This window comes from Anser cygnoides, chromosome 13 (genome assembly GCF_040182565.1).
Source record: "Anser cygnoides isolate HZ-2024a breed goose chromosome 13, Taihu_goose_T2T_genome, whole genome shotgun sequence".
Lineage (NCBI taxonomy): Eukaryota > Metazoa > Chordata > Aves > Anseriformes > Anatidae > Anser > Anser cygnoides.
The window spans coordinates 10,467,082-10,483,514 of NC_089885.1; the positions used below are offsets into that span (position 1 = coordinate 10,467,082).

Below are 16,433 nucleotides of genomic sequence, written 5' to 3' on the forward strand. Positions count from 1 at the left end.
AGTAAATATAGGATTAAAAAAGGAGAGAGACTCTTGGAATCCCAAGTCTTGGAATTCGATATGCAAAACACACATATTCTATTCTTCAACTTCAAATCTATCAAAACCTGTCACAAACTTCAGGTTTTGTGGTCAGAGCTCATTAACATTTGCATAATCATGTCTACTAAAAGAAGGTCTTCTCCTACACATGAGCATGTTCAGCTCCCACTAGCAAGAGCAAGAATTAATTACCAATGTTACAAGTGCCAAGAATCTCAGCTCACCTGATTGCTGAGGTCTTGAATATCACATCAATGATCAGAAGCTTGAACTTAAAAATTCCCCTTCTCCTGCTTCCTACTTTGAGAGAATATGCAATGTTGTAGCAATGTACAGCAATGGGATTCATTCTGCAGCTTCTTGTCTCCTCAAGAGGGATTTAGTACAAATTCTGTCTTAAGACTTTCTATGAATCTGGACTGCATATACCAATGTTCTGTACTTAAAGGAAAAATGCAAGTCACAAACATGAACCTTCCAAAAGGAAAAGTACTACAGTGTGGCAATGACAACCAGAGCAACAGTGGCGTAGGTATCCATGCTTGGGACTATTTTCACTTTTCTCTGCAACATAGCATGTCTGCTCCCCAGGACCAACACTACAGCACCTCAACCTGCTCTTCAGCATAACCATCTCCAATTCTTGCAATTAAAGTAAAGCCTCCTGTAAAACATTTGTATGTTTCAAACCTCACCAGTGCAGAACCCCCTGCCACTGACTCCTGGACTACAGCTCTGGCTCTTAAGATGTTAATTGTACAACTCTCCCTAGTGAAGATTAATGCATATTTACTTTTATGGTGTCTCTGAGAGTAATCTAGTGCCAAAGGGTGAATTTTCCTCACTGTTCAAGTGTTTTAATTAAAACAAGCCATGTAACATTCAAGCATTTAAAAACAAACTAAACCCAAAGGATAAACCACAGCCATCACCACTGCTAGTAGCTTGGCAGGGTGCTGTGACCCACAGTGCCTGCAGCAGCCCTATGAGCTTTGCATGAGCCAGTACCTGGCTGGACTGTCCGAGTGTAAGTACCAGCAATGGCATGCTTCATGGGGAGCACTTCAGGGGACTGATCTGATCAAAGCCAAATGTAGTTAGCTGGAGGTTCAGAGGTGGATGGATGATTGCTATACTACACAATGCAAGAGAGCTCTCAATGCCCATGAACATCCAGGCAGAGGTAAGCAAATTTTAGTTAGTCTTTTCAAGTCTTTCCAAACAGAAAAGGCTTAAAAAAAAACACAGGGGTTTGGGTGTCTAATTTTCTGCGCACCAAGGGCTTCCATTGATTTCACTGATTTTAATTTTTTATAAAGAATGAAGACTTCTATAAACAGTGACACAAAAAAAAGGAACAACAAAACACAGCGTTTCTAAACTGCAAATTTCCTGCTATGTTGAAATAACTTCCATGGCTTAAAAGGGAACTTAGACCATGTAAAAAGCAGAATGCAAACAGGTAATGGCGCGCACTACAAAAGAGAAACAATTATGCGTGATAAACACTCTCATATTTTGAGCAGAAGTTCTGGAAACTTGAAAGATTAGATTAAATCCAACTCATTTAGTCCAATAACTTAGGCAGAGTCAAATTTAATGATAAGACCAGGTATGTAATTTTCTGCACTTGTTTTGTGTAGTGATGAATGCATTTAAAGATTAGCAGGTTGCAAACACTTCAATTAAAACATATTTGTTATAATGGCACCTAAAATGAAGCATCTCAAAAGGAATTGTGGGTAGTATACACAATATGCTTGTGGGCAGAGATTTGAACCTTCATGAAGAAAGCTCTCAGCCTGCCTTGAAGAAAACTATAATCAATCTCTACTGTTTGTCCAGTGGGCTTTGGAAGAGAGAGTAAAGCCTGAAGGATGCCAATATTTATATCTGAGAAATTCAATTTTATCTGACAGCAACACTAATCACAAAGAAAGAACAAAACAAAACCAACCAAAAAAAAAAGCCAACATACTTCAGTGGTTAATTTTTCTTTTCTCCCCTGTTGCAACTGCTCTATTAAATTTAATGAAGTTCTCCCTAAGCTTTTCAAAGCAGTGAGCTTTGAAGAAACAAAGATGGGATACAGCAATGCATAAGGAAGAATTTTCCTAAACAAGCTAGTGGGAAATATGTAAATAATCCCAGCATAGGCAAGTCCATGCACAGCAACAATTGTATAGAAAAGCCTACATTGTTCTAATCAGATGGTGTTTCTCCTGCAGTCCATCTGGTAGAGCACTATATTTAGGTCCCTTGGGGTAATTCCACCATATGCTCTTTTCTGTGAGGAAGTTTATTTATTTTTTTTCCTAATGCATTCATTCCATGAGGTGTGTGGTGGCCCCTACTGGTGAATGCCACTTTCAGCATTTGTGAATGCCACTGTGTCCTTGGTTCCATAAAGGCCTTTCTACATTACAGCCGTGCTACAAAGCCAAGTATTCTGCTTCAGAACTAAAGTCATCAATTATTCCTTGGAATTATAGGCATTTTGCTGCTATATTTGACAGTTTGATGTTCTACATGAAAATGCTGTAGCAGTCAGACTGCTGGTAATGCATTCTTCCCATGAAAAAAATGGGATTTTCTTTGAGAAAAAATCTCTGCGGCAATTTCTTACAGATCAACAGTTCATTTTTATAACCATTCTTTTAATGGTGATCTATGTTCTTGAAATATTTGACCCACGTATATTCTATGTTTAATAAGGACTTGTGAAAGGCATGCATCTTTTCTAACAGACATGAACTAAGAAAAAAAATATCATGGCTAAAGCATTCAGTGATCCAAATCACAAAAACAAGTAACTATGGCTCAGCTCTTCCAATGTCCATATTTGTTGAAAACATCCTATCAATCAGTGGACTTAAACAGGGTTGAACTTACCCCAGTGACATCTCCTAGACTGACTAAATGTAAGAGACATTGCTTTTTGACAGCTGGTTTAGTTCACACCAATCCCATGGGTAACTGGCACTATAAAGAATACTGCCCTCTCAGTTCTGTTTCATTACATCTATCTTTCCACCCACAAAAAGTCATATAGTGAGGTGATGTACGATCTTTGGTTGTCATTAGCAGGCTTCACTCATGTCAGAATTGGGTGCAGAATAAAGAAAAAATGTAGACTTGGTTCACATGAATGATGTACCATGTCTCTGTCCAGGGCTGGGTGCAAAGGCAGGTGCTTATGTTTAACTTGTTTCTTGAAAACTTCTATAAAATATCAAGATTTCTGGGACTGAATCCAGTAAATAAAAGTAATGAAAATCAAATGATTATAAGAAAGCTAATGCAAATTAATCTGAGAACCAGCACATTCAAGAGGGAAGTATTCACTTAAATCTACACAATCAGTGATTACCTACAGATCAGAATGAAATTATTTTATCTTTCACCAGCCAGCAGTGGAAAAAGGTAAAATTTCTGTGGGTTATGCTTAACTCATTCTGAGGCATGAACTAGCAAATTCAATTCCCAGTATTATAAATATATTTGTTTGGCTTATGCAAATTACTCTGGAAGGCTAGTACCCCAGACAGCTGTGTTTTAGGTGAAAAAATGTGTTGTTCTGTGAGACATCAAGACCATCTTGTTCTGCACAAAAGATTTTGAATATTCTTAAAATCCAAGCAATGCTCTCTCCTTAAAAATTAAATACAGGGACTTTGAAAAGATTTATAAAACAGTGCAAGTTCTACTAACTTCTGTTGTAATTTGTAATTACAAATTTTCTAATTTGTATATTACGGAATGAATAGCAAAGGTAGATTTTTCTGACTTTACAATGGATTATTTCAGTAGAAGTTAGAATACTGACAGAACCACACTTAACACAGGCTGCACATTGTTATTTGGGTAGTAAAGCATGAGACAGATGTTATTCCTAAAGTCATCCCTGACCCAGGCGCACTCTGAAAATACTAAAAGATGCCACGTTTTCATCATGGACCAGCTGATATTTTTACAGAAACATAAGACACATTTTTGGGTACGTGAATAATTTGTAAGTCTGAAATAGAAATAGCTATCCACACTAATGAAGGGTTTATGTGTCAAAAGATGGCCAGCACTTTTCAACAACTTCACATGCTAATTAATACCTTCATTTGCACCCCACATATACCCTTAGATCATCATCAACAACACTGCTGCTATAATAATTCATCTTTATATAGATCTGGCATCTCAAACATCTTGCGGTTAAACAGCAGACTGCTTGATGTATTTACACGGGTTTTAAATATTATAGAGAACTTCATACACACTCTTTTCTTCTTTTGAAAAGGGGGAGGCAGAGGGAAGAAGCATTGTCAGCACATCACATTTAGAAGGACAGTCTTCCAAACATGACCCAAGCATTACTGCTCTAGTACTGACTTCCTCAGTTTGCAAAGCAACAAGCAGTGCAGATCAACAGATACAGACAATCACGTTTGCTCTGCCAGTACTCATTCTGATGGATCATGACCAAGCTTCAGTCTGGAAGCTGTGCAGACACATCAGCATGGCTCTCTGTCCACTGAATTCTACACGGCTTATTAACTCAGACATACAACTGCGTTGTGCCATGCGCAGCAGTCGGTGGTCTCCCAAATCATTGCTAACAGGCAGCATGAATATATGGCTGTCTAAAACCATCTCTGTAGTCACACCTGGAATGTAAGAATGTAACTGAGAGCAGCAGTGCTGTGTCAGACCACAACTTCATCTAACTCAAGACCTGCCTCCAACAGTGGCTGAGATTGCCAGAAAAGAGCACATGAACAGGACAAGTGTATATACTGTTTCCTTTGTGGACTCACATCTGCAGGGACATGAACTCTTCTTTAATGCCTATTAATCCACCCACTAGTGACATTTGAGATGACTGATTTATTATTGTTCATTTTTTATAGGTTGGTTGCAGCAGTATATACAAATTGGTGTTACTGTGTAGTACTGAATATTCTTAAGCAGTTGTAAGCTAACTAAGATACTAAACATATTAAAGGCAAGTGCCATATGTTTTCTGACAAATAGATAAAGCTTGAAATAATTAGAGGTAAGACTTACTTCCTGGCTGTATATTGGTTTCAGACTTCTACATACAGGGCTTGCTCTGTGGGAAGGAAAAAGTCTTCATAATATGTTCAGGCATCCTGGTCTTCATTAAAACAGTATGCACTCCTCCTAAAGGGCAGCACACATCCGAGAATTTCAAAGTATTTAATCACTCAGCTCTGAGACAGGCACTGTCTCTAGGTTTCATCTCTATCTAAACTAGATCCTTCCACCTTACAGACAGAAAAATCAAACATTCTGGAAGACAGAGTGATATATACATAATGAAAAGGAAAAAATGTTATGTTGATATGAAATTGAAGTTATAAAAATAAAGATTATATTTTTACGCATAAGTCATCAGAACTAAAAAGCCCATCAAATGAACAAGGAAAAAAAAAAGAAGTTCAAAATGTAGAAAGCATCGTATGTTTGCCATCTTCCGAACATACAACATTCCTACCTGTTATGTAGATAAGTGTTTTCCTAGGCTCTTCATAAAAAATTGTTGGCATGTGCAAACTAAGACACATGGTAGACATGATCTCTTATCTAAGGTCACCACATATATTGGAAACAGAGCTTTGAATTGAATCCAAATTTGCTCCTTCTTTTAATTTAGAGATCTTTCTACGAAGTTATACTGTCCACTGCCCATGACATTTTTAACAAAAAAAAAAATGCATTGGTTCCTAGAAATTCATCAATATATCTTTCCACTAAAAAGCATGTTTCACAAAGACAGAGCATTGTACACAGCTCAGCGTAGCTGCCTTTGACTTCTACATTACAACAGGATGCACTGGTTCAGTTCCACACCTCTTACAACTTGTTGTTTACATGGAGTCAAGAATACTCTGTGAATAACAGTAAGGTCAATCCCTTGTATCTCTCTAATCAGTGATCATTTCTGCATAATAATTGGGTGAATGACAGTAAAAAATCAGCAAGCCTAGTCCAATAGAGATTCAGTAAAAGTAATTCAGATGAACACTATCTGTGCCTCTTTAAATTCAGTTGTGATTTATTTATTTTTTGCTAGACTTTTCATTTCATTCAGCAATGAATTCTAAGTTGGGTGGTAAACAGTATCTTAATTTATATTCACAGAGGTCTACATCCTTTGAAATACTCTCAGTCCCCACTGCAATTCCTGAACCTCTCGATACGAAGTACACACGTACATCAGCCTCACTGCTGCTGCTGTCAGGCAGCTTGCTAGAGTCACTGTTGTCATCACTGTCATGATGCATGTTTCATCAGCTATACACTTCATAACATACAAGTAGAGAAAATGACTGCATGGCTTTTAGGGATACTGAATAGCCAAGGGCTATAATAAACCATCTTAACTACCCGGGGCTGGGGCAACATGTCAGACCAGTTGATTAAGCTTGGATTAGCAGAGTGAAAAATCTGCTATTTAGTACTCTTTCCATGCAGGTAACTTTTTGACTTCAATCTGATTTGTGAACAAGGAACGGAAACAGGGAATCACATCCAGAGGTGATGTCCCCACCAGCGACACCATAAGCAGCTGACACTTTTGAGTGTCTCTTTTCTTAGCACGGACCTGATGAATGACCTGATGTATACCCTGATGAATGCCTCTTCCTGTCTTGATGTCAACCCCTGAAGTGCCTCATACAGAAATGGAAGAGCATCCCAGAAATTGGTGATTTCATTCAACTTTCACTCAACAGTGATTGTCACTGGTTTGGCAGAGACAGAGCCAAGGCCTGTGCCCATTTATTCTCCCATTCTTGTACTATTCCCCTATTCCTTTGTGCCACAGCTTATGCTGAAGTAAACAACTTCAGGGAAGGTCCTTCCTTGTCTGATTACATGCATGTGTAGTAACAGGAGCTCTCTCTCAGAGGTAACAGCTGCTCTTTCTCACCTGCTCCACAATAATGGCTTTCAGATAGCCCCAATAAAAAATTGTCTTTATTACTGTTCATGCTCACACTGCACAACAGTTAGTTGTATTGATGGAAACTGACATAACCATTCAAGTCAAACTACAATGGCAAATCTTTCAGTGCTTCTGGGTTCAGCAACTGGTAAGCATAAATCTAGAGCCTTTGGTGCAAATCTCTTCTAGCCATCCGTTCTGTAAGGGCAGACTCAAATTCATGGACACATTCAAAGTGCATGTTGTGAAAACAAGACTTCGCCACTTCATAAATGTTCACAACTCTGTCCTGCTTTTGAATTTTGCATGTTTGGGGGCTAAGACGAAAACTGTTCCGTCCCTGTATGCTTCTTTGTTGATTGCTTTCTTGGTTGTCATCGTTAAACTTCAAAACTGAAAGCAAACTCATGTGCTTATCTTGTTGTTATTTAGAATATATCAGAGAAAACTTCATGTGATAGGAAATTTACCAGATCCTACAGACACTGTGTAAATATTTGCAGGCTTAGCAGAAATAGAGTAACAAAGACAACCAGCAATCACAGTAGCATTGGACAATTACTTCACTGTCAGTCCTTCATTCAACACACTTTTTTAAGTTTTATAATTTCTATTTGTGCCTAGGAATATTTTCCCTCAAAATATCTGGCATTTGTCCTTTTGTACAAAAAGTGAGCATCAATTTCCTTGGTTGACTGGCAACATTTCTACCAGCATGCCTTTGTGATGGTTTGGACCCAGAATAGGGTCACATGCATTCCCCTTTCCAAGTAATGTCTTTCTACTCTGCCACACCTGCTACGCACAATTTGTTTGAAATAATTCTTGGCTAAAGGTTTATTCCAAAATCCATATACTTCCAATCCTGGGTATAATGCATCTTATATGCACTAATCTTTCTTTTCTGCTTTCAGTCATAAAAGTTCAAAGTTAATGAATAAATAGAAAGTTTTTGTTTGTTTCTGTACAGTTCTTTTAAAAATCACAAAAAAATCTTCGACTGTCCATAAACAAAACCACATGGAGGACCAGGTGGTAAAATGATCCTGTTTAGTTACATTAGTGCTTGTGAAAAGTCAAAACAGATAGTTCCTAAAATAGGAATAAATAAAAGAAATTTTTTGCACTTTTTCCCCACCTCTTTTGCACCCACTGTATAGCCATGCAAGTTGCGAGAATGCAGGTAGAGTATAAACTACATTTTTTCCTGAGACTTTGATGAAGAAACGCCAGGATCTGAGGCTGGGTGCTTGAGGTACCTTTTGCACATCAGACAGAGGAGTGACTCCCTTCTTCTGCACCACAGGGAGTGTCCTGGCTCTTTCTTTTATTGCGGTACCTTCAGAAGCTACCTGTGATCTCTCAGTGTCACAGCACCACTTCAGTTATTCTCTAAAATTTCAACGCTATTTTCCTTTGTAAAAGAAAAAAACATGAAGATATCTACTCTGCTCAGATTCTGCTCATTGAAAAAATAATGGCTTTTTGAACCTTTAGAAAAGTAAAACACAGATACAGTGTAATTAACTAGAAAACAGAAATGTAGCTTTGTCACATAATCTACGTTTTCTTGCTTCCAGGAATCATGTTATATAGATTTGTTTTATTGATGAATTTTTCATTTATATGCTAAATTGAGCCTCATTTTTGAGACTTTCCACTTAGTTTAAATTGTTCTTTTCTCCTGCATACCTTGATTAAAAGGAACCTGGGAAAAAAAGAAAAAAAAAAGTATATTCTAGAAATTAAATCAGTATATTTTTTATGAGTGTAATATACTGAAAGAGCATAATATGCATTAAAAATGTTTAGCAAAAAATACTGGTAATCTGAATACAGCAATGCAGCATGACAGCAGCACTAACTGCAGTATGCACTGTATGATACAAATCCATTTTGTCACATTACCGTGTGACAAAAAATGCACTGGAACTCTTTTAGATATTTCTCAAAGTATGTAAGCCAATCTGATGACTAGAAGAGCATGGCTTTGCTTTACTGGTTCTATCCATAATTTCTAAGGGTTCACTACACCTTTGCCTGAACTGCCACTTGTAGGCAGTATCTAGGGATGTGAACCTGCAAAACCATATTTCAGACATGATGAATGTCCACCTTCCACCTTTTTGGGAAGGCACTTTAAGAATCTCATTAAAAACAAAAACTAATTAAAAAGGGGGGGGGGGGGGGTAAAATTAAGAATTGATGGATTTGAAAGACATCTTTATGGGGACAAATTATGACAGCAATACTGTATGTGGTATAAGCAGCATCTTTTTTATTTCCTACAGAGGACTTCAATGCTTACAAAAAGTATGACACCAAACCCACAGGGATAAATATCCTCTTTGTTCAGAGGGGACCTTGGGGTCAGATTCACAGTCCTTTATATTTTTCACCATATGTTTGGAAACCAAGAGTTGTTCTGAACAAATTTTGAAATATTAAATATTAAAAAGTACTGCACCTAACTAAAATTGTAGCATGATTGCCAGAAGTAATCTGTGTTTGTCTCTACTTTGATCTAGAATACGTAAATATATTGATGAAAATGCTTCCAAAAAAAAAGTTTGATAATAATAATTTTAAAAAATAGAGAGAGAGAGAAAGAGAGAGAGACAGAAACACACAACCATGGAAGGGACTTCTACTACGGGGTTTATATCAATAGTGCATCAACATGGTGCTTGAAAGCTCCCCATATTAGAAAGGTAAGAACATCTCAGTGGGTGTCCTTAAATCTCTGAACCATAAGCACAGTTTTACATGAGAAGGTGAGGAAAGAATATGTTGTGATTATTGGTGATTGAAGTCATTTCAGCAATGTGAAACAGTTGTTACGTGGGAAATATAATCTTACCTCTAGAAAAGCAAAGGATTCCTACTTCCAAACGTATCTATTCAACATCTATTCATGGCTTGCCCTTCACTCTAAAATAATACTGGCAACAATGCTTTTCTGTTCCTAAAATAATAATTAAAAAAAATCCAATCTCTTATCCTCCTATAAAGTGTCACAAACTTTTCATTTTCATTTACAAAATCCCCCCAGAGCACCAAATGACAGTTACAACTAAATTAAACTAATGCACGCATCAAAATGGCAGCTCTGCATTAAATTCTCTTCAGGCTAAACAATCCCATTGTGTGTGCATATGTATAGAGAGAAAGAGCGCGTGTGTGGAACAAAACAAACGCACGAAGGCAAATTTACATACATATCATACTAAAGGTTAAAATAATGTCTCTATTTTACCTAGAAAGAGATCAATATTCTAAAAATAGCTTTCCGTATATTTACGTACAGCAATACATCACGAATAGAAATATCTGATTCATTCACTGTGAAACATAACTAAGTTTAGAGGTTACAAGTCTGACAAGCATATATTCTACACCCAAAACTGTTTTGTCTAAGGTTTCCCAAGATGTAGCTATCTGAAAATTACCTTTTGTCTTCTGCACCTCAGCGTGACAGCTCAGGTTTCAGCAGAGGCCAACTGAAGGACATCACAGTATAAAATTATAACATTATGGCAGCTGCTAAAACAAATGGAAACACAGAATTACAGTATACAGTACTAAGAAGGAGTATTTTACTAGCATGGATTTGTCTAATAAAATTTTGTGAATGTCAAATCTTTAGCCACAGGGACACTAACGACTTAAAGGAATTAAACAGGTGTTTTACATGCTGAGCAGTGAAACATGGTAATGATATTCCTATCTGCTCCTTAAATAAAATACCTTTCCTAAATTTCAGAGAAAGCAAATACTTGACAAAGCAAAATGGCGTAGTGCATTGCTAAGCTTCACACCATACAATAGATGTGTAAACATTAAAACTTACAGTTCATACTTCTATTACATATTCCATCAAATATGGCTTGAAATTCTTACAAAATTCTACTTCAGTCGTGCACTAGTATATTAACCACTGTAGAAGCCCTAAAGACTGGTCAGTCCCCCCTGCAGAATAAAGAAATCTTGTTTGTATGCATTCAATAGAATTACTGCTGAGAATTTGGCCCTTTTTTTCTGACAGCTTCCATTTTCACATTGTCACAAACATGTGAGTTAACTTATACACATATGGTTTATTAGAGTAGTTCCTAGCGCTTGGTATCCCAATAGACCTTTTGGCGATACGTGATTGACAGAACACAAAGGGCACAGTGTTCAACTTCCACTAAAATTCGTGAGATCAACTGCTTATATACCTTTGAAAGTCTGGGTCAAATGACTTCAAACCTTATTCTAAGTTTCTCCATAAACAACAGTGACCTCATTCTGGAATGACTCATTTGATGCAAACGCTTCCTCAGGCTTTCCAGTGTTCACTACCTTGCTTTGAGTAGACAAGCTGGTTTCACTTGTTCAGGCAAAAGCACGATAATCTTCGACTAAATTTGCGCTATCTGATGCAAAGACTGAAAAGAGATATTACGTAGGATTTCAAAAGTCCTACGTTGAAATGAATCACAAATTTAGATAAGGTAGCATTTTTTCAGACCTAAATTATAGCTTGAGTTCTACAGAAGTTTGGCTATTAGGACACCCTGTCCAATTAGTCAGAAATGTGTAAGTGCTGCCTAACAGAATTAAACTTTAATGAAGATGAAACATATCCTGTAAAATATCCCAAATTATCAGACAAGTAGGAGGTTCACTGGCTGATGAGAAACAGAACTTTGAGGAGTGAGTTACATTTATTTTCAACAAGTGATGAAACAGTTAGAAATATAAAGTGCCATAGAGTATAGACATATGAAAATGCTTTTTACTTAATGGAGGATGACTAGCCACAAGGAAAGTCTGTCTGCACAGTGTATATTAAACAGATAACAGCAAACACTATCCATATTTCAAAAAGCCCAGAGTTTCATTAACCCAACACTGAGAGAGTACATACTGCATCTCAGCAGGGAATAGAATGGCCTGAAGTTAAGGAACTACATATAAAAGTCCAAGCATATATCAGCGGAATCAAAATTCAGGCAAAGAAACATCTGAAATTTTGTTACACATTCATTTTGCTATTGGATTCTCAAAAGGAGTTTCCTGATGTGAGGAATTTTAACTGTCATAAACATGTAAGGCATCCTGAATCTTGTAAGCATATAGACTTCCTTGATCCTGATACTCTGAAGTTCTGCCACACAGCAAAGTAATTCCTAGTGCCTTGGTTTTGCTGCACATAGCTTAAAAGCTTATAAGAGGTTCATGTATCTTTTCTAATGAAGTCAACAATGCAGTCCAGCTATAAATCTCTAGTCCTTGATAAGCTTTTGTTGAGACAACAGTTAGTAAAGGCATATCCTCTGGGATTTAGATTCTCTTGGCATGCATTTACTGGTGTCACACAAAATAAACTATGCATCTGAGATGGACAGCTGGATGCCTGCCACCCATGAATGGAAGAGCTAATTCCTGCTTAATGTTAGAAGGGATGGACACAGAGCAAGAGTAGAGCTTTGCTCTGTAATTTCCAGCATTCGTGTTGTGAAATCAACTGGAGGAAATAGGGACTACAGTCAACAGGGGCTAGCACGCAAATGTTATCTTAGTTCCTTGTGATCAACAGGATCTGTATCAGGTACCTAGCTATCTAACACCTTTTCTAAGAAAATTCCACCTTTGAGAGTTGTTGCAGGCCAGATTTCATAACAGATTTGAGTCACCTGAGCTAGTCACAACTTTATGTCCATTGTAGGTGCTTAGGCTCAGGTACAGAAAGTTCTAGTAAGCACTGCGGCATCCCGTATTTGTAGAGTTAAATGCCTTGGAAAAAAAAAAATCCAAATCCAAAACTTGGAAGCTGCTGAAATGTTGCAAATAGACAAGGGCTCTTGACAGAAGGGACTGCACATCTGGTGAGAGATGGGAGAAGAAAACCTTCACTCAGTGCTACAAGAACTCATACTTTAACCTTGGAAGTTATTGAGCCCTACAGGTAGGAGCATAATTTTTCTTTTCAAAGCAACAAACGAACCTCACTAAATATATTGCTGTCCTGTGAAGCTATGGTTTAAATATCCCTGGCAGACAAAAAAAAAAAATCAAAATATCTCATTTCCTGAAAAAATTATCTAGCCACTACCCCAGTATATGAAAAGAGGGTATTACTTCTTCCTTTGTAAATTAAAGAATGAGCATTTGGAGCTCAAGTCTGTGATCCTTTACTAGATGCATACTGAGAGCCTCCACCAGGAAACCTCCACAGCAGTTTAAACAGGGGAATATATATTTCTAGACTCTGGCTGAGTTTCCAGATAATCATCCCCAAGAAGTAGTTTTCAGTGAGACTACAGACATACGAACTTAACGGGGAGGTGCTTTAGGCATCTGCAGGTTCAGTTATGACATGGTGTACAAGATCACAGTTTTGAAATCAAATACACTGATTCAGCCAAAGTCTTTTCTTCGATCTGGCTTAGCTTTTGAGTTAATCTTTCATAACATAGGATACATGCTCCCATAGTTCTGGTTTGGCCAAAGTACTGAAGTGGGACTTACATTTTAACGGGTTAACATTTTTATTCACAATATTATGTGACTCTTTATATCTTAGCATGTAATAAAACTGAATTTTAAAGGTATCTAATTAATACCATTGGGTTAAATGCAATAGTTGAAATAATTAGCATATTATTTACCATGTCTGATTATAAACTTAATTATTTTCCACAATCCATAGCAGTGTTTCAGTTGTTCATGAGACACAGTCAGGTAGGCTAATTTGACAATATCTTTGCTGCTTTGTATCACTCATAGTAATTAGCCTCTTAACATCTGCAGCTATTTCCTCTTGTGTGGTTAATGTACATTTAAAATGTCTAAAATAAACTATTTCCCCAAAGTGATATTTTACTTCAACTTGGCCACAGGCCAACTTTTTAATATCCACCTTTACTTTTGGCTTAGCATTTCTGATTCCTACTGTAAGAGAGTAAAGGAAGCAACTCCAGCTGAGAGAAGAAAAAAAACACAACTTGCACTGACCATTTATGGATATCTTTGCAAAGATGGAAAAAAATAGTAGAGCTTAGAAAATTGTCCAGGGAATATCTGTCCCAGCAAAACCTCTGAAAACCTTGAACTGTGAGGCTCTTTAGGAATTGGCATTATGTTATTTCAGTTCTATCTTACATTCTATGGTGTAAAAAAAAAAAAGGGGGGGGGTAGCCGACTCATCGCATTAAGTACTTTATTTCTCAAAAAAGGGCCCAATCCAAAACTCAGAGAAGCTAAAGGAAGCATTTTAATTATCTCAACAATCTTTAGGTCAAACTCACCTGCTTTCAGGAAGATGTTAAAATTTAACTGGATTATTTCTCTTTGCTGAGTGGTTAGGTTACATAAGGATGAAGCATGTCATGATAACTGATTACTATAGCAGTCTAGGAGTGAAATATGAAGTGCTAGCTGGATTAGTTGATGAGTTCTTTATTGCTGCTTTTTATGTGAAGGAAAAAAGATTTCTCTGTAAAATTATATCTAGTTAGATTTTACAAATGATAATGGTGACAAAACTTTTCAGTGATCTGAGATGCTTTAATCATCTCCTGATTAGTCAGGGAATATTTATGTTAAATAAAATAATCTAGCAATAAAAGAAATCAGCTTTCCATTCCTCTCAGACTTTCTACTTCAGGACTATACCAGCTTTGCTCCTGTGAAGCTCTTCTCATCTTTGCATTCAGTAGAGAAAAGAAAGGTCTGATGATTCTTCTAAATGCCCAAGGGCTTTCCTGTTCAAAAGTTTAAGAGGGCTCATGGAGTTATTACTGAAGCTATTGCAAAGCAAAACAGTTTTTAAACATTTCAGTGCAATTTAGTATCCTGCTCTGGGATTTCACTGAACAGAATCTCCTTCTTCTTCTAAAGTGTATCACAGTGTCATACCTTATTCATAGGACAATGCAAATTTGACAGGCACCTCCATGAAGTCATTCCTTAGACCAGTCCATCTTTGTGCACAATATGTGAGAAGAAAACCACCAAGAAAACAGGATCTAAACCACTCTGAATTCCTCTGTCTAAGAATCAGTGCAGGTGAATAACTACAAGGACACACACAATAAGACGAGAGCTCAGATGCCACCCATAAAAACAACATCCACAAATGGTATCCCTCATCTATGGACCACACAGTCTTCAAAATGATGCCCATGTTCTTTCGAAGTACAAGCTTTAACTCTGTAAAGAAACCCATGTACAAATACACACACTTGAGACTTCAACATTGCTTCAGTCCCACTGGCACTGAGGGCAAAGTTTGCATAAATTTAATTTGTATAAGCCCATAAAGGATGAGATACCCACTACTAAAAATAAGGGAGTAAGTGGCAGGTCATATTAATAAAGTACAGAGCATTTTAGACACAAAACTTACTTCTCAGAAGTTACTTGAAATTAAGAAACTGACAGAGTCTAGGAAAACCTTAATGATTCTGTGATTCTAACTGAGTGTATTCAAGCTCTTGTAGACCTTCAGGTCAACTGAAGGTTCAGTCAACTGAAGTTGACTGAAGGTCTACAAGAGCTTGAATACACTCAGTTAGAATCATAGAATCATTAAGGTTGGAAAAGACCTTCAAGATCATCTGGTCCAACCATCACCCGACTACCAATGTCACCCACTAAACCATGTCCCTAAGCGCCAGGTCCAACCTCCCCATGAATACCCCCAGGGATGGTGACTCCACCACTTCCCTGGGCAACCCATTCCAATGCCTGATTACTCTTTCTGAGAAATGTCTCCTAACTTTCCCCTCCGTTCTACACAAACTTGTCATAGATTAACTTCTGGGGCAGTGACCAATGGTGAACATTCATCAAAGACTACACAGTGTTACAGATTTTAGGGAACTCACAAATTCAAGGCCACAGGGAAGTACTGTGGTTAGTATTTGACTTGCTACTTAAAACAGACCATTTAGTTTCACCTAGCTGCCCTTGCACTGAAGAAAATTCTCTGCAACATGAAGCTGAAGATAGACACCTCAAAAACTAAGATCAAAGTTCCCATACTGAGATTTTTATACCAAGAACTGAGAGAAACTCAGTTCTCAACTTTGAAGGTTCCTTAGCTTTCAACATGGTTGCTGAGCAGGACCACACCAAACTTTAAATCCGAGAGGAAAATCTGTAAATCTACCCCTAAAGCAACAATTAAGAACTACCTTATATACTATTATGTGGTGAAGGAAAGAGAGCAGAACTTAATCTCACTGCAAAATACAATATAGGGCTATAGCATATTAGGATTCTCAGAAGCAGTTTTAAATCAATCTAGATTTTTAGGATTACTTAATGAACTTATTTGGCATTATTTGTAATTGCTGTGAAAAAAAGCTGCCCAATGTTGCTTTCCCTCCTCATTCATGTTTCTCGTTATCAAAGAGGAAGGTGTTAAGTCAAAAAT

General features: G+C 37.3%; 2 long non-coding RNA genes across 8 annotated transcripts in view; both read right to left on the reverse strand.

Annotated features, from left to right (window-relative positions):
- The window catches only part of LOC106037734 (uncharacterized), a 504,883-nt gene that overhangs the window by 93,873 nt on the left and 394,577 nt on the right, over positions 1-16,433 (reverse strand). The window lies entirely within an intron of this gene.
- The window catches only part of LOC125179693 (uncharacterized), a 42,549-nt gene continuing 31,192 nt past the window's right edge, over positions 5,077-16,433 (reverse strand). The window contains exons 3-5 of one of the 3 annotated variants that reach the window (XR_007169497.2): positions 10,456-10,546; positions 9,867-9,971; positions 5,077-5,220 (exon numbers count right to left, since the gene is read on the reverse strand). This is a non-coding gene — a long non-coding RNA (uncharacterized lncRNA). Of the gene's footprint in view, positions 5,221-7,987; positions 8,715-9,866; positions 9,972-10,455; positions 10,550-16,433 lie in introns of those variants that run through there. The other 2 variants (XR_007169496.2, XR_007169494.2) reach the window with 2 other exon arrangements.